The following is a 19,128-nucleotide window of genomic DNA, read 5'->3' as shown; positions in this document are numbered from 1 at the left end:
CACAGACTTCTTGTGGGACCTTGGGCAAGTCATTTAGGGCTTGTCTGCATGAACACTTAGTTCACAGCAAATTCACAAAAAGGTAGCAGCAAATCTCTGAGCTTGAATCAACTGACTTGGGCTCGAGCTACATATATACGGCTAAATATAGTAATTTGGCATTTGGGCTTGGGCCGGGTTTCAGATTCTCTGCTCCAGCCTCAGCCCAAACATCTACACTGACATTTTAGCCCCATAGCATGAACCCTGCAAGCCCTACTCAGTTGACCCAGGCTCTGAGACTTGCTGCCGCTGCATGTTTTCTTGTGGGTTTTTTCCAGTGTAGACATACCCTAAGTTTCTGTGTGGACCCTGCCACTATGCACTGAAGTTTTCCTAGTGTGCTTCATCTCCTCCTGTTTCAAAGCAGGGCAGCTCAAAGAGTACTACAGACCTTCACTTAGGGTTTGCTGCAGTGTAATCCCAGGCTCAACCTCAAGCCTAACCCGCCTCACTTTCCGTCCACACACAAATCATACTAATCCATGGCTTGATCCCAGGACCATGCAGGGGTGGAAGGTCTGAGCCTGAGCCAAGCCACGACCCAGGCTTCAAGCCATAGGTGCCAATTCTGCGGGTGCTCCGGCGCCTACAGTTCAACCGTGGTGCATGCTGACCTGCTCAGCCAGGCTGGTGCCCTGCTGGCTTCAGAATCCAGCATGGGCACTGAGGGGAGCCAGCAGCGAGGGAGGACCATGAAATCACTAGGCTGCTGAAACTGGTTCCAGAGCAGGCTTTGGAACAGGGGCAGCAGCAGCACATTCTGGGTCCATCCGCCGAGAAGCTGTTTGATGTCCTGCTGGAAGAACAGCCGCCTGCAGCAGACCCAGAAGGGACAGAAGCCGCCCCTGAGCCCACTAAGTTTATGGAGCCATTATAAACTTTGATACTACTGTAATGGGAGTGATTTCCGCTCTATGACCCAATGCAAAAGTTACGAGAAGCCCCTGCTAGCCGTATGTATCTGCTGAGGGTGGGTTATATCCTAGCACTTTGGTGTTCCTCTTTCCCCTTCCATCCACCATATGTCGTTCAAAATGGGGACTGGCAAATGCAAACAGTAAATAAGTGCTTTACAGTGAATTTTTACTGGAAAGATGCAGATTTTTGCTAGGGCCATTCCTGTTTCTTAGAAATAATCTTCCATTGCCAGGCCTTTAGGTTTGTGGTTCTGTCACCACTCCACAGTCTGTCAACCACCTGGAAACAGTGAACGTGGCGGGGGAGAGAAATGTGTTCCATCTACAAATCTAGTCCATTTTGGCAGTCCATAGGTGACAAGATCATTTGCCCCAAGTACAATGGGTATTTTGAGTTTTTAAATCCAGAAATGTGCCGGCTGTGGAGTTCTTTATGTTTGCACGCAGCCATAACAAGGTAAGCCATGTAGAAGCTAATGCAGCATCCTGTTGATTCCCTCATAAATTCTGACCCAATGCCAGTTGCTGATAGCTGTAAACTTTTTCTGAAACAGGAGCTCCAGAGCGGTAGTCACCTTTTTGGGAAGGACGTGTTTTCCAGGTCCACATCGTTAGCTCCCCAGCCCCCTCGACTCACAGATGTGCTGTTCAGTCACTAAACATTGTCACAATTGGGCTGTATACACTGCAGGTTACCCACCGTCAGTCTGGAACAACATCTCCTTTTGCCAATTGGGCACCACAAAAACAATTATGCCCTGCAAAAGTTGAAAGGCCTGAAATGATAGAAGAGGCTTTGATAGAAGGCCACTGACTGCTTCCCCCAAAGTATTTCTGCAATTTTTAGAAAACAAAAAAAAAAGAGCCTTGAATTTATAAAACTTACAACTGTCTCTGCACTTCTTTCAGTGCAATTAACCAGGCTGTTTCCAGGGAACTTCTGAAGCCTCCCTGTCACAATATACTGAAGTTCAGTTTTGTAAAACAACTTTTTGTGTCCTAGACATTCCACAAGAATTATTTTTGTGCTCCTGCACTGAGATGTGTAAGACAATAACCTTCTGTGTCACATCCTATTCCTGGCCCCTCGACCTCTACTGGCTGCTATACCTCCATAGCTTGACCGTAGTAGTACAAGCCTGGGCCAATGTACCTTCATGGACTACGCCAAGAGGAAGTGTTTCCGTGACGAACTTTGTGGTTGAAGTTCTGGACAGGGACACCAAGTGGGTTCAGTACCCAAAACAGAGGGACTTGCGGCTGGAGTAGAGACACCCCGACAGGCCAAGGCTGGCTGCACAGTTTGAGGACAGGGTTTCAGTGTGGGAGCAGGCCCTCGCTTTGCAGTTCCTGGAACAGGAACGTGGCTAAAGGAGGAGGACAGAGCTCAGCAGAGAGAACTGAGTGGCTCCTCTCAACCTGGGCTGTAAGAGTACTGGCTCCTGCTGCCTCTCCCCCATCACAGCCCGAGTCCCCTGCGACGTACCCTCAGTCCAGAAACAGTTTCTGGGTGGCCCATGCAATCAGTGCCCAGGAGGGGCTGGGCAGGACACCTGAGCCTCATGCACTCCTCCATCTTGACCCTTCACTCCTCCTTCCCTGTGGATGCCTCCATCCTCCTCCATTGGCCCCACATGCACAGAAAACTGGGAAAGGGAGCTAGGGGACATGCAATGCTAGGGACTGTGTCATGTACCTGGTTTCACTGTTTGCACTTGTTCATGCATTTTTGTTTTGGAAAGGTTCTGTTATAACTGGTGTTTTGGTGTGGTAATGGCAGCAGGCCTGCCTGGCAATGGGTGAATATTGTGCTGTTTTAAGACATGTTTATAAATAAAGCTTTGGATGTCAACGCTCGGTGCTATCACTGCATCTCATCATACAATCTGTAGTTGAAATAAAGGTAAATGCATCATCAGGAACAATTAGAAATTAGTAAGCAAACACTATTCCTCTATCCAGTTAGGTACAACAATCCACACTTCAGTCACTTCCTTCTCTGAATCCATAGTGTTAATCATTCCCACCCCACATTTCATAATTCAGCATGTCATTCACACGTACACTGCATGGCAATCATGCCTCCTCTTCCCAAACACACATTCATAAAAAGGTATTATTCCCCCCCTCTTCCATTGGGCTGTGCAAGAGCACAATGCATCTCTGACTTCTGTTGTCCAGGTGCATCCAGCTCCAGCGGTAGTAGCTGCACTTTCTGGCTGAGCATACCAATTAAGGCCCCCGGGCTGTCAGGGAAATGGCTCACCTCTGGCTTCACAAAGACCGAAGAGCACAGTAAGGCAGAGTCACACAGATAGCACTGATGACACTGGCGTCCAAATGATTCTGAAATCCTGCTGGTGATGTTTACAAAAATTGGCCAAATGCACCTTCAGCCACCATCCTACAGCTGCTCAGAGGGTAATTAAACCTTCTTTTGCCAGGCCTGCTGAGATCAGGATATGGTTTCGTACGTCAAGGCAAAAGGGGATAGGTGGAGTCCTGCAGAATAATAGTGGGGACAGTAACCCCATTTATGACAATGCCAGTTGGTGGGAATAGTCTCCTGGCACCTCCATGAATGTAGACTCCTACTCGGTGGAAAACCTTGGCAACGTGAACTTTCCCAGTGCAACCCACGTTGACATTCATAAATCTGCCTCTGTGGCCCACGAGGGCCTGCATGACAATGGAGTAGCACCCTTTGTGCTTTATGTACTCATGTTCCTTGAAGAGAGCAAAATGATGGGCACGAGTCCCATCTATGGCTCCAGTGCAGTTTGGAAACCCCATTAGTGGGCACATGAAAATTGTGGCTGAAATGACTTGCCTAAAGAAACTGAAGAAGCTTGTAACACAGCTGCAAAGGAAGCCAAGTTTCCCCAACTCCTACTTTTGGGTTTCTCCTTTTTTCTAAACTTAGGTCAATTTTTGAGCATGGTTTGCAGCATCCCTAGAGTATCTGTAATGCTTTCCATAGAACTTTATTTCTTTATAATAAGATAAAAATGTGTCTGCACTGATACGAGTTTGAGCGTCCTAGCAAGTAGTCAGAGAAAATTGTAGCAGGATATATATGGGGGAAATCTTTACACTTGCATGCTGCTTTGCATAGGCATCCAAATTAGAAATAGATATGCATAGGTAATCAATACATTAAAACAGCTCAAACTCAAGGGCCAGACAGTGTAAGGTACTATTCACTAAGAATAGCATCTTACACAAATCAGTAATCCCGTTCAAGTCAATGGGACTACTTGTGGAGTAAAGGGCTACTCAGCGTGAGCAAAGGTATAACAATCTGGCCCTATACAGACATGTCTTACTTACAAGACTGAGTTTCAGGTAGCTTTTAATACAATTCTAAAGATTTCAGTAGCATTTGACACAATATGTACTATTTACAGGCAACAGTCTCCCAAATGACTTATTGGAGAGGAGTTGAATTTTTACCCAAGTATGTCCTACCAAAACACAACACCTACACACAGGAGTTACATTTTATCTGTGTGATTCCAGGAGGAGAATGAACAAACTGAAGTGGGCCCATGGGGCAGGGTTTCAGAAAATGTGCGGTTGAGTGCTCTAATAAATCAAAAAGACCAAAAACATCCCCACGCACAAACTGTCGGATTGATCAGATGGCCAAAAGACGGAACGCATGCAGATCCCTTGTCAGTTAAAATACGAATAGCAGTCTTTCTGTAGCACTCCCAAAATAGTAACAAAATTCCACCCAAAGACTTCCTAACCCTAAGACACTGTGTTCCATTCACTGGGCTAGATTTAAGGAGTGTTAATGAAATTCTTATTTGTTTAGTTCCACAGAAACTCTAACCCTCAGATACTATACTTCCAATTATAAAATCATGCTGAATAATCTCACCTCTTTGAATTCCTGTGCTGTGATGGTTTGTGACATTTCCCAAGCCTTCAGCAGCGATGCAAACAGCTAGTTTAATCTGTCTGAAACAGCAGTAGTGAAAAGCAGAGCTTGTGGCAACTATTAAAATCACCATAACCAGTTGTGAGGCATCCTTGTTCCACAATGGATTTTCAACTTCCCTTTCATTATCAGCTGAATGAAATCTGTCATCATGGCCATACTTTGCCATCCCCAGCATTCCCCCAAGCTTCATCTGCATCTAGATGATGTTTACGCCGTAGCATTCAGACACAATGTAAGTATCTGAATGATACTATTATATTATTCTGCACTGATGAACTCATAAAAGTTTACATTAAACCCATATTCTCAACTGCAATGTATTAACAGGTGACACCACAAAATTCCTGCTCGAAACTCAAATTCCTTTCATCCCATACCAGAAGTCAAAATTCCCACAAAATAAAATATTTGGTTTTGAAATATTGAGGCAAGCTTACTGAAGTGCTTCATTTCAATAATGTCAAAGCATGTTGGTTTGACTTTATTGTTTGAAAGTTTGTAATATACATATGTTGAAACCAAGTTGAAAAGAAGGGCTTTAACCTTTTCAAAACAAAACACTGATAATTTTTGTCAACATTTCAATGAAATAGTTATGTTCCCAGGAAATGTTTTCAGTTTCACATTTGATTATTTTTCAAGGGACACTGAGCTTAAATATCACATATATTAAACAAATTTCTTTACCTATGGTACCAATACCACCACAGATTGTTAAAAAAGGGAATTTAAAAACAAAAAACCCTTACTATTTACTCACTTCTTTTTTGTTTACTTCTTACATTCTTCTGATCTTGGGCAAATGAAAATCAGTTAATTCAGCTTCATTTTTATTGATCGCCAGTTTCACTTTCAGGCTGCTAGTGCTGTAACTTTTGGGTTTCAGACTTGGCCAGGAGCTGTTTGTTTAAAAACCAACAGTGTTTATTGGAGTTTGTTGTTTTTTTTAAAAGGTGTGTGTGTGGCATATTTCTATTAGTCTTATCAAAGCTATAAACGTTTATTTACAAAAATGTAACGTTGGGGCCAAATTTAAGTGGACTCTCCAGACACTTTAAAATGCAAAGGAATCTTCTCAGATGTGCAGGTGTGTGAGTAACCATCTTTGCTTTCCGCAAACATTTCTGTAAACCAAAAATTTCCCAATACAGATTCTCCACAGAAAGTAAAATTCTGCAGTGCACGGGCCACATGAATTTTATCCAAAGCAACTAAAAGGAGGCCATGAAACACTAGCAAAATGAAGTCACAGTTTCTGTTCATAAGTATATTCATAAGAGCTTCTTTGCCACATTCACCCACATCTGAACAGTATGCAAGAAAGCGAATTGCCACTGCCAGCACACTCCTGAGAGCGTGTGTCAGAAGAGCCTATTGGGAAAGGCCTCAAGCTTGTCACAAGACTTTGGGTACGTCTGCACTGGATTTGGAGGTGTAATCGCAGCTAAGGCAGGATACCCATACTAGCTAGCACAGCTACAAATAGCAATGAAAATGCAGTGGCATGGAGTCAAACAAGGACTAGCAATATGAATACATATCAAGGGTCCTGGGTGGCCTTGTAAAGCCTGCACTGAAGCCCATGCTTCCGTGTCTTCGTGGCTATATGTAGCTGTGCTATCTAGGTTAGTGCAAGTGCATGTACACCCACCTGAGCAGCAATCACACCTCTGATGGCTATGTAGACACACCATTTGAGGAAACAGCCTGTAATGCTGATACAAAACTCTGTGGCTGATTTTCTGCTTCGTTATTAGTTTCAACGGATTCGTCCTTTTGCGTGGATCATAACTCAGCATAAAGCATGCGTCCCCTTTCTCTTCCCTGCCTAATGCCCCTGTTGTCAATTTTTTCAGAACAATCAAGATCCTGTTCTGCCATCTCGGGAGGAGCATAGACTTCCTTCCCCTATTACCAGGCTGTGGGGGTTTAGTGGTGCTAACCCTTCTATGGCATCTGGCAATTATTGCTCAGGTTAGGTCCATTTCTCCCTTTGCACGTGTAACAAGACAAAGAGTGAAATGTTTCAGCAGTATGGCCACAATTTGCCTTGTCTTAATTACATTGATGGCCTGATAAAAAGCATCAAGTAGAGCCCAGATGTCACCTTAAGTCAATGGGAGTTTTGCCATTGACTTCCATGGAGCCAGCATTTCACCCAGCTTGCTTTTTCAAAGTGTTGGTGCTCCACAGGATCTTTTGGCAGGTGGTAAATTAAATTTTATGTTTGTATACTTTTTTTATTATCTGCATTTGCTGTACAGGTAGCACATGACATCAAACTTCCTGCCTCTTTGAAGAAAGCTGTCTAATAGTGTATACAAACAATTCTTCCATATTTGTCACATGTACATTCTTGCTGGCTTCATACAGCACCAGTCGTATCATCACATCCTTAAAACAACCTTTAAGTCTTACTTGTTCCTATAGCCGTGGGATCCATTTCCCCCCATCCTTGTTCACTACATAGCATTGCTATCTTAAGCTATTTATGCACGAGAGTCGAGCCACCTCTTAACATTTATATTTCAATATTCCACCCAGATGACATCTGTCCATTCTTTTTTCCCTCTAGCACTTAAACAAGACCCAAAAGATGAATTTTCCCCCCGCTCATGAATTCCAGGGGAGCTTCTATAACCCAACATTCTGGAACACAGTCATCCACATCTGTACTTGTGCTATGCTACTGCTTGAACTGTATAAAATATCATCCTTCCATCTTTCTAGCAACCCATTAGTTACAGTGAAATCAGGAATGTCTAATTTACAAGCTAAGCTCTCAGTTTCTCCATCAGTTGCCTGCCAGTGAGATCTTTCCAACTTTCTGCCTGGATAAACTAACATAGTAGGACATCTTCCAATCCCCTCCCCTTCAAACATACCTTTTTCCCCATTCATTCCATCAAGAGTTCTGGAGATTTGGCTCTAATTTGTTCCAATCTCTTTGGAACTTGTTTGGGCAGAATCTGGTTTCAGACCTGGTCTCTGTGTTTGTAAAGCACCAGACATATCTGTGACCCTATATATTATATAAAAATATCATTATACTCTGCTCCTGCTGCAGGTGCCGATACACACTGAATCAATATCAGGAGGCAGTCCAGAATCTCAAAATCTATCATGCATATTTGAGAGCAGAGTTTGCCCATTTAAACAATAAATAAATAAATAAAACACACCACACCACACATCTACTTTCTCAGCCACACAACATTTTACATGTTCTTATTACCACAATATGGACAGTTTCTAGTAATAAGGAGATTCCACTGTAAACATTCCAAGAAATCACAATCTAGGTTGTACTAACAACGTTAACCAAAAATGCTGGTTAATGGTTGAAAGATGCAGTCATGCAGGTAATCTTACCAGTCACTTCTCAATTGCAATTACATTGTTAAGAACAAAATTTGAGATACAGTTTTGGTATTTAATTAGTGATTTGTGTCTTTCGGAGGAAGTTTTCAAAAGCACTTCAAAGATTTAGGAGCACAATTTTATTGAAAAACAAAAAAAAATTAAAGGAACTTGTGCTTCAAATCCCTTAGGAACTTTTGAAAATCTTCCCATAAATCAAAATACATTTAACCTTAGCAGAAAAATATATGATTAGAGACAGATTGGGATATGATGATATCACTCTTTCAAATGAGGCAAAACTGAAGCTCTGAGAAGCTGTGGTCGTTAAGAGCCAGTCTCACTTTTCACAAGAGCAGGAGATGACAGACCTGGTCGCTAGTCTTTTTGCTAGACATACCCCAATAGGCCCTCTACACAGCAAAGAAAACCCCCCAGCTAGACCATACCAGCTGATTTGGGCTTGCAGGGCTAAGGCTGCAGGGCGGTTTCATTGCTGCATAGACTTTAGGCTTGGGCTGGAGCCCAAGCCCTGGGACTTTACCACCTCACAGAGTCCTAGAGCCTAGGATCCAGCCTGAGCCCAGACAGCTATACCGCAATGATACAGCCCCACAGCCCAAGCCCTGTGAGCCTGAGTCAGCTGGCACAAGTGCCTAGTTCCTGTGTAGACATACCCTTAGATGGCCCAGACAGACTGTGTTTACTGTGAACTCTCAGGGTGGCAGTGTTCAATCATTAACAAAGGCTTCCTTTATCCAAAATGTTAATTAATCTTTGAAGTTGTTTTTCCACTAGTTCCCCCCCACATCAGTCTTCCACAACAAAGACGACCTGAATTTGTAATATTAAAAAAAAAAACCCAAAACACACAAAAAAAACCCCCCACAAAATAAACAAACAAAGAAAGAAACACTATGACTTTCTTTTTACACTCAAAGCAAAAAAAAAAAAAAAAAAAAGAGGCACAAATTTATTTCCTTTGCAAGTTACCTTTATCTGGGATTTCCAGTGTGTCTGAGAGGTTGGGTTTTTGTTTTTTTAATTTCAATGTTTTCCCCCTCTTATTAATACATTTACCCTTAGCTAATGATTTAACAAAACTTTGTGTGGGAATTTTCTTAGGATTTTAAGGAAGTTGTCAAGGAACAATTTATATCAGTATTTTAAGTTAGATTGCTTCTTTACATGACAGCTGTTAATTAGCATATATTGATCATCTGCTAGATAGATTTGCACCAAAAATTCTTCAAAGCTAAATATGCAGACTTCCTGACGTCTTTTAACTTGGCCGGTTCTGCTTAGGGACGCTGCAGGAGTGCCCTCTTCACTTAAGCAGCCATGCAGTATTCAGAAAAATTACAGGAGTCCTTACAGACATTAGAAATAGGCATTAGTATTCAATGACATTCAGAAACTAACAGCGATAAATCCAAGCATACGTATCAGACCTTCCCAGAAATTCTCCAGGGCACAAATTTTCAGAGAGGATAGATGAATAAAAGGAATGTGGCGTTTCTAGGCTAAAAACTTAGTTTGAAATATTCCTTTCAAACAAGACAGCCAAAGACTTGAAAAACTGAACCCCCCCCCTTTGTTTCTAACTCCCTTAACAAAAACAAAACAAACAAAAAAGCACATCAGGCCTGATTTGCCATTTCCTTGAACTTTGTATCATCATTTAGGCCCCTATTCAACAAAGCATAAGCATATGCTTAAGTCCCATTGAAGAAAATAGATGAAATCCTGGCCCCCATTGGAATCAATGGGAATTTTTCCATTTACTTCCATGGAACCAAGATTTCACCCAGTGTCACAAGTCAACATTGTTTCCCTCTATGCCTGAGAAACTCAGCAGACTTCTGAAACCAAACAGCTTTATGAATCTGCCAAACTTCTCCCCAATTCAGTAATGCACTTAAGCGCATGCTTAGAATGATTTGCTGAATTGGGGTCCTCCCTTCTTATCCTAGAGTTAACAGCAGAAGTGAAGCATCCATTACATGCTGATAAATCATGCTGACATACCTAGTTCAGAAGTGTAAAACTTACAAAATACATGGCGACGTCGTCTCAAAATTCCAAAAGGCACTAATGGTTGCTAAAATGTAACAAGCAAAACTTCCTAGGCCTCCATAAGAAGCTAACAGAATTTTGGGAATCATTAAGAAAGGGATAGATAAGAAGACAGAAAATATCATATTGCCTCTATATAAATCCATGGTACGCCCACATCTTGAATACTGCGTGCAGATGTGGTTGCCCCATCTCAAAAAAAAAAAAAAAAAGGAAAAGGGCAACAGAAATAATTAAGAGTATGGAACGGCTGGCTTCCGAATGGGAGAGATTAATAAGACTGGGACTGTTCAGCTTGGAAAAGGAACGACTAAGGGGGGGATATGATAGCAGTCTATAAAATCATGGCTGGTTTGGATAAAGTAAATAAGGAAGTGTTATTTACTCCTCATAACACAAGAGCCAGAGGGTCACCAAATGACATTAAAAGGCAGCAGGTTTAAAACAAACAAAAGGAAATATTATTTCACACAAGGCACAGTCAACCTATGGAACTCCTTGCCAGAGGATGTTGTGAAGGCCAAGACTAGAACAGGGTTCAAAAAAGAACTAGATAAATTCATGGAGGCTAGGTCCATCAATGGCTATTAGCCAGGATGGGCAGGAATGGTGTCCATAGCCTCCATTTGCCAGAAGCTGGGAATGGGCAACAGGGAATGGATCACTTGATTACCTGTTGTGTTCATTCCCTCTGGGGTATCTGGCATTGGCCACTGTCGGAAGACAGGATACTAGGCTAGATGGACCTTTGGTCTGATCCAGTCTGGACGTTCTTATGTTCCCTGTTGCAAAATTCAGTCTGGCAGCTGATCATCATAATCATTCAGCCACGATAAACAATGAAGATGAAATCCTGGTCTCACTGAAGTCAATGGCAAAACTCTCACTTGACTGAGAGCTAGGATTTCACCCAGATATTTTTATATTCTCATGAGCCAGATCCCCAGATGGTGTCAATTGTCATAGTTACATGGTCTTCCGTGGAGTTATACTGACCTGCACCAGCTGACGATCTGGCCCTTGTATCTCCACATTGGCCTGGCCAATTCACCCAAAATATCCCTTCTGGACCCCACCTTGCATACCAATTTGTAGGATAAAAGAACTGTCCCCAAGTGTTAGAGGGGTAACAACTTGCATCTTTATAATGGAAAGGTGGTTGTATGCTTACAGCCCAGATAAATATAAACACCTTTTACAAACCAGAACTATCTATAAAAAAATTAAATGAAAAAAACCTTGCTATATCATTCAGTTATATCATATAGAAATAGGTCATTGTAATACTATATGGTTTTATGCCACTAATTTTAAACTTGCACAATATACAACTATATTATGCTGTTTCCCATTAATGGGACCTCTGCAAAGGAGTGTTTTTTAAATTTCAAACTGAACTCATTTTCTTTAAAAGTAAAATCATATTCTACATTCAAGAACTGACATACTTACAGAATGTGTCGTGTTTTGCTCCTCTGACATATTTGCAAAATGCATAAGCACAAATTGCTCTGAAATAAGAGATCCTTTTCAGTTTCCATAAAAACTGTTTGATTTTCATTAAAACAGAATATATGAATTTCTATGCTACTTTCATATTCTCCCCCCACCCCCAAGCTATCAATGCGAGTTATTATAACCTCAGGAGTGTATACTTCTGATGATAAACAGTAGCTTGCTGGGTTCCATTTATGTTGTGCTGTAGCTCAGGTGGAGAAATCTGAAATTGTTAGTTTTAATAACCTATGTTTTCTTCTTTAGATTAAATATATATGAAGGAAGAGGAAACATTTAGAGAGAGAGAGTGTGTGTGTGCGTGTATGTGATTGATTGGAGACCTGGTAATAGCCTCTACATTTAGCCTGGCTAATACTTCCCATTATAAAATATTCTTGTGACCTTTTATTTGACTAGTGCTACCATCTCCATTGTTTGCAGAAGGCCTTTGACTTTTGGTAAGGAGAAAGCCCCGGGGTGCAGAGAAGTGCCTTTTCTTTGTCCCAGGAAATTCCATTCCTGTTTAGCTGAGCAATAAACTTTTGAAAAGTCGCCATTTCCCTCTGTTGTGTCGCCAACAAGTTATTTTGGCATGATGTCAAAATAATAAGTGGAGGTGAACATTCTAATTTAAGGTCATACCCATGCCACCATCAACACACTGTACTGGGAACCCCAGAAATAGACAGCCTCTCCAGAAGGAGTTCAGAGAAAGCCAGCCCAGGCTCCTCCATCAATGCCCACTCTGGGGGCACCAAGTGGGGAAGGGAGCTCCCCCAGCCTCCTGAGAGAAAGAAATGTTCCTCCTGGGCCCACCATATAGCCTCAGAAACCCAATTCCTGCCATCCCCATGGTGATAGCCTTCTGCTGCCAGCTAATGCTATCACTCCCATAGCTCAGGCTGGACTATTCCTGTGGACTATTCCTGTGGATGGTGTGAACAACCTACATTCTGGCATTTACTCACTTTCAAGTGTTTGACTTTGCAACCTAAACAATTCATACCCAGATGCGATTTTCAAGTTGAAGGTGTCACTGCTCCAAACAAGTTACCTATATTCAGAGGCACCGTTTTTCTCTGATCTTTTCTGTTTTGCTGTGTAGAGCAAAGGTGCTCAGATTGTGCTCTGCAGAGAGCTGGCTGGTCAGATGGCACTGTGTGCTGCTCCATGTTTCCAGCTGCTGAATAAAATTAAAAGGCAGCTAAAAATACATTTAATTCCTGACTGCTGTTGCTTGTGCACATTAGCGATTGCTGCAGGTGCCACAGAGTTGTTAAGCAGTTGCAAGGGGGAGTGTGGGTGGATTCAAATGATTGAGTGAGACAGGTATGGTCCACACTAAGAAATTTAGGTTGAGAATCCCTAGTGTTGATAGCTGAGCATCTGACATCTTTCATCATCTTCCTTGCCTATAAAGAAATTACAGTGTTGCACAACAGTGTGTCAGAAAAAGCCTAAAAGAGTATTGTCGATGCCTCTGTTCCAATAGACTGATTTTATGGGAAAGTGACTCTTCAAGGCATGTTACATTTAACATGCAAGTCCCCGGGCTGGAGCAGGGACTGTCTTTTGTTCTGCGTTTGTACTGCACCTAGCACAATGGGATCCTGGTCTATAACTGGAGATCGCAGGCACTATGGTAATAATAATTAAAAAAAAATCCACAGAGAAATTTTGGTCAAGAATGACAGTTGTTTTTCAGTGAGCTTTTAAACATTGCTGTCTTCATAGAGAAAGCGAAAATTAAATAGGGTCTATACTTTACCCAAATATTTAACATTGGAATATTTTCAAGTGCTCCAGTTCTAATCATTGAGTCCTTGCTTTCATTACTCTTCTGTTTATGTCTTTTATAATAAATCTAACCTATTTTTGTCTCACCAGCTGTTTCCAATCTCTTAACCAGAAGGGGAACGCTGTACTATAAACTTCTTCATTTCCAAATCACGAATGAACTGTTAAACCAAAGGCTTTGGACAGGGTCACTAAATGCTACCCCAGCAATCCTATCAACAGAGAGTATCTTTCTTATGTGGACACCTAATGTATTTTTCACTGCTGACAGAATCAAACAGCTCCTTGATCTTTAGGGTGTGGGGTGGAATCATCAAAACGCGTCAGTGAAGCTAATATTTTAAAAGATCCTTTCAAGAGATCTCCAGTCTCTTGGGCGTGCTTGTCAGCATCTCCCACATTAAATAAAAAGCAGCTTCGTCATCCATGGAGGTTTCAAAGAAAAGCTTGAACATAATTCAAAGTTGCCAGGACTGCAAGCTTCATAAAATACACCATACATCACCATATACAGACACTAAATCCTTCCAAGCCAAAAGGGAGACACAATCCCTTGGAGTAAGATCTCTCTCCCAACTCAATCTCCAACTTGACCACTCTCCTGGATGGTGCTCCCAATATATGTATATCTCCCCTTCAGTCATTCTAATTAAAAGAATTATTAGATCATTTTTGCTTTCTGATATAAACATTTCACAGACCAGTTATGCGGTGTTCAACACACCAACGGCAGTGATACTGCAGTCTGTGTCTTTGCAAAGGGTGGAAAGAACTTATGGACAGCCAATGGTGCAATGGGGAGTCTTCTCTCACTGCATGCTGGGAAACACTGGTCCAAGAGGATTCTCTCTCTGGCAGAGCAAAGTGTGACTTGGTGCTTGGACATGTCATAGAATATCAGGGTTGGAAGGGACCTCAGGAGGTCATCTAGTCCAACCCCCTGCTCAAAGCAGGACCAATCCCCAGACAGATTTTTGCCCCTAAATGGCCCCCTCAAGGATTGAACAACCCTGGGTTTAGCAGGCCAGTGCTCAAACCACTGAGCTATCCCTCCCCCTGTTGACTATATTCACATTACAAGCAATGGAACATATCAAATAAACGGTATTCTCTTTCTTTTCCAAAACCGATAAGGGCAGTTGAAGTACATAGAAAAGTGAGACAGGCTGGAATTGACAGCAGCCCTGCACCAGTGGATCTAAAAAACAGTCCAGCCATCCTGTAGTGGGGTATTTAGCAGGTTCTAGTTATTACTACAAGCCAGGCTGTGTGGCACAGTAAATGTACTTGCCTATTATATTATTCTACCAGGTGGTGCAGTATCTCCATTCCAATCCCAGCCATGCCAGATGAGAGTATGCCAGGATGAGGCTTAAAGGTCAAAGGACATATTTATGTGCATACGCTCCTGAATCCAGCAATGGCTTCTCTGCACACCTTCCTGTGCAGATTACTCACGCTCCTGGCAGAAATAAATCCACTCTCTGTGCATGGAGCCAGAACATGAGATCTCACTGCTTTCAGGGGATGATTAAACCACCTTTCTCTGCACTGGTTAGAATTTGGACCATTGTGTTATATTCACAAATGACAAGGGCCATTTCCTCTGCAGTCTCCAGTGTTTCTATACACTCAGCCACTATAAATCATGTGATGAAACAAGGCACCTCCCAAAAAAAAATGCTCCTCCCCCCATGCTCTTTCCAGGACTGTTAAGGGGGCATTTTGGGGTAGATTCAGCTACAGGCTTCAACCTAAATTTAAGGGAGGGGGGTTCATTTTAAAAATGGAATTTTGAAGGCCCCTTTGTCCTTAGGGTCTATTAATGTTGCTTGATAAAAATGAAAATCTGGCAGTTTGGTTTCATGTTATTTCAAGCTGTAGCACCTCATCCAGCAGCTACTCTTCACAGCACTTTTTGTTTGCAGCATGAAAATGGCCAATAAAACTGCTAGTTCCACTGATGCACTAATCCTTCCAATGTCAGTAGAGGGGTTTCCTACACTTAAGGTGACCAGACATTACCGATTCCATCCCGATATCAGGGGCTTTGTCTTAAATAGGCAACTATACCCCACTCCCTCCCCCCCCACAAAAAAAGTCCCAATTTTTCACATTTGCTATCTGGTCATCCTACCTACACTTGCACAGTATTAGGCACCCAATCAGCCAATCCAGGTCTATAGGAAGAATGAATTCTAACAGTTCTGAAGTTATAGCACCATGAAAATAGCACACTCAGTGAAGGGGTCTCATTCCCTATATTAGACGTGATAGGTCATTAAAAGAAAATGTGGACCGTCAAGGCAATACAATAATGCTTTCAACCTGCCTCATGCACAGTAGCTGCATTGCATAGTCATCACACATTAGCTCCATCAGAGTTGTCAGCGGACATGATGTCAATGCTACTGCAGGGCTAACAGACATATTCTTTGACACTATTTTCATGGTGTAGATATTTTTCACACTATTCCCTACAATAGAATGGAAACTGACAGAACAAACCAATATGTCTTTTCCCTCTCTGACTTCTGTAATACTTAGCCATAAGTATCACAACACAAATGAAAGGAGATTATTCACTTTAAGACCCAAGGCCATCAGTGCCTAGACAAAAAGAGGGTGAGTAGTGTCAGCTGCATTAGTGCTGGTCTCCTGCGGGGAGGAACTCATTGGTTACTTTTGGACTCTTCAAGCATTCAGCTCCTCTGAAAAAATCAGGCCATTTGTTTGTGTTCAGAGAGGCAGCACCTGTATAGCAGCACTGGTTAGCTATTCCTTTAAGGGTCCTCCTGCTCCATCAAAGAGAGAGAGAGAGAGATTGCCAGCATCAAACCCTGCATTGAGGCCAAGGGTGCAGCACCTGTGTGTGATTATACCAACACTTAAGCAGGAGCATCACTATTAGAGCTACTCAAAAATGGGCTAAAGTTTTCATGGAAAAAATTCAACAGTAATTATAGTCCTGTGAATACTCCTTTATAGTCAATACATGCACGTCTCTCTCTCTTAGGGACTTATGTGGCCCCCATCGCCGTAGAAGTGGAGTGCCTCATAATCTTTTAACATTTATCTTCAGAATACCCCCGTTGTCTCCATTTTATAGCTAGAGAGAGGAGGTATAGAAAGAGACTTAGGTACTGCAATGTTTAGAATCATGTCTAGCTTTTAACGCGTGGGGGGCGGGAAATCACAGGAACAACTCTGTGATCCACACAGCCTGAGTTAGGGGCCTACGCTCCCTAGAGATAAGCACCGTAGAACGTGAGCCTCAAAAGCTAGCACACTAGGTGGCGAGCCGCCTAAGCCAAGCAATGGGAGATGCTGTGCTGTAAGCCCTGCCCCTCTCACAAAGGCAGTTACCTAAGTCCGAGCTGCAGGGAGGTGCCTAGCTCTGCCAGCTCTTCACAGATGGGAACCCCTCTCCTGGAGTCTGAGGCACCCCAGGTGTTTCTTGTGAGAATGAGTTAGGTGCCTGCGTCCCTACCCACAAAGCAGCTGGAGGAGAAGATGGTGCCACCCGCCTTATAACTTTTAGCCCAGTGGTTAAAGCAGGGGTCGGCAGCCTTTCAGCAGTGGTGTGCCAAGTCTTCATTTATTCACTCTGATTTAAGGTTTTGCGTGCCAGTAATACATTTTAACATTTTTAGAAGGTGTCTCTCTAAAAGTCTATATTATATAACTAAACTATTGTTATATGTAAAGTAAATAAGGTTTTTAAAATGCTTAAGAAACTTAATTTAAAAATTAAATTAAAATGCAGAGGCTCCTGGACCGGTGGCCAGTGTGAGTGCCACTGAAAATCAGCTCGCGTGCCACAGGTTACCTACCCCGGAGTTAAAGCATCCCATTTAAATCTTCTCCCCCACTCAGACAGCAGCGAGAATTGAACCTGGGTCTCCCAGGAGAGTGCTCGCACCACTGGGGTGGTGCCAAAGTGTCTGGGTCTGAGCAGGCCTACTGGATTGGGCATGCACACGAGTTAGGCAGGCAAATGCTTATCTTCCCCAAGTTCATGATCACTCTGAGGCTTAGGTGGGAGATGAAACTGCATGTGCCCAGAGGCAGAAACATAGAGGCGGAGGGAACGTCTACCTTGAAACCTTAGGTGCCTAAAAATGGGTGATCTGGTCACCCTATTTAAAGGGACAGTCCCATTTTTTGGAACTTTCTTATATAGGCGCCTATTACCCCCCATCCCATTTTTTCACAGTTGCTGTCTGGTCACCCTATGCCTAAAGCATTCATTGGGAGGTCTTTTGCATCATTGTGAGGCCTAAAACCATAATGACTCGCTTGCCAAACCTCACAGGAAGTCTGCATCAAAGCAGGGAATTGAAGACAGTCCTCCAAGTGCAAGGCTAGTAGTGCTCTAACCTCTGGGCCAGCCTTCCTCACCAAGGCACCTTGGCACTGCCAGAGCAGCACAGAGCAGCCTGAGCCTAAAGGAGAATCAGACACTTGAGTTATTGATATTTAACTTAGTTAATTCCAAGTATTTAAATAGCAAACAAACTCCCTGGTAATTAAATAAGGATTAGAATGTAAATGACTGTCAGCTAGAAACCAAGGTGTTGGTGGAAGCTGGGAAGAGAGATTTACCACTAAAAAGAAAACAGACCCTGCTTTGCTCAGCCCAGCAGTTCTTACTAGGAGATTGAAATGAATATTTTTAGTTGCAGCTGCATTGCTGACCCCTCTTGCATCTATTACTTGTGTGGCCCTACCAGTATGAGAAGCTAACTTCTGTGGGCCAGATTCACTCCCCCTGTAGCACTACTAGAACACTCCCTATATAAGGGCCTGATCCAAAGTCTGTTGTATTATATTATTAATTCAGTATTTATCTGTCTTGTAGCAGCACCAGTCAAGGACCAGGACCCCCTCATGCTAGACACATTACAGACACAGAAAAAAAGTCCTTAAAAATCTTACTTACCAGCATCACTAGGGAACAACCCCTATTGATCTCAAGTGGTTCTATGCCAGACCCTAACTTCTAGCTTTCATAGGCTTTCTTTATAGCACCCCTACACCAGCCTGATGCAGCTGGAGATTGTAAAGTAGATGCTCTGAATCTGCATATACCCCAGCTTGCCCAGGTGACTCCTTTTTTCCAGACCAGGAAGTCCCATACACTTTCAGAGCTGCACTGATTTTAGGTTTCTTGAGGTAAGGAAAATCACAGCTATTTTCTGCAGATCCCATAATCTCTTCCCCCTGCAGACTTTCTTCTGCTTCAGCATATTCTGCCAGGGTCCAGGCTGGCACAAATTAAGCTAAAAGTAAACAGATAGATAGATAAAAGTCCCAGGCTGCTTACAAAGAACTTCATTGTTCTATATTTTAACCAAATGTTATTTTTAACATGAGCTTTTTCCTTTGTTATGCTAATATTAAGAAAGGTTAGAAACGAACTAGAGTTCAGTGTTGGAAGCGATGTCTCTTCTGCAAGATGGCTATCAGCAGCAGGCAGACAGGAAAAGG

The 19,128-nt window shown here is 42.6% G+C and overlaps 1 long non-coding RNA gene across 3 annotated transcripts; it reads right to left on the bottom strand.

Annotated features, from left to right (window-relative positions):
* Positions 1–293: 293 nt before the first annotated feature.
* LOC123374706 lies at positions 294–18,645 on the bottom strand. Of its 3 annotated transcripts, XR_006581164.1 has the most exons (5): positions 18,581–18,622; positions 11,797–11,855; positions 5,669–5,807; positions 4,846–4,925; positions 294–1,793 (listed from the first exon to the last, which is right to left on the bottom strand). It is a non-coding gene; the product is annotated as an uncharacterized LOC123374706 (long non-coding RNA). The 3 variants fall into 3 exon arrangements; XR_006581162.1 differs by lacking the exon at positions 11,797–11,855 and having other exon boundaries at positions 18,581–18,645; XR_006581163.1 differs by lacking the exon at positions 11,797–11,855 and having other exon boundaries at positions 294–1,735; positions 18,581–18,645.
* Between the last annotated feature and the right edge of the window lie 483 nt (positions 18,646–19,128).

Source organism: Mauremys mutica, chromosome 7, assembly GCF_020497125.1.
Source record: "Mauremys mutica isolate MM-2020 ecotype Southern chromosome 7, ASM2049712v1, whole genome shotgun sequence".
Taxonomy (NCBI): Eukaryota; Metazoa; Chordata; order Testudines; family Geoemydidae; genus Mauremys; species Mauremys mutica.
This window is presented reverse-complemented; position numbering and strand designations above follow the sequence as displayed.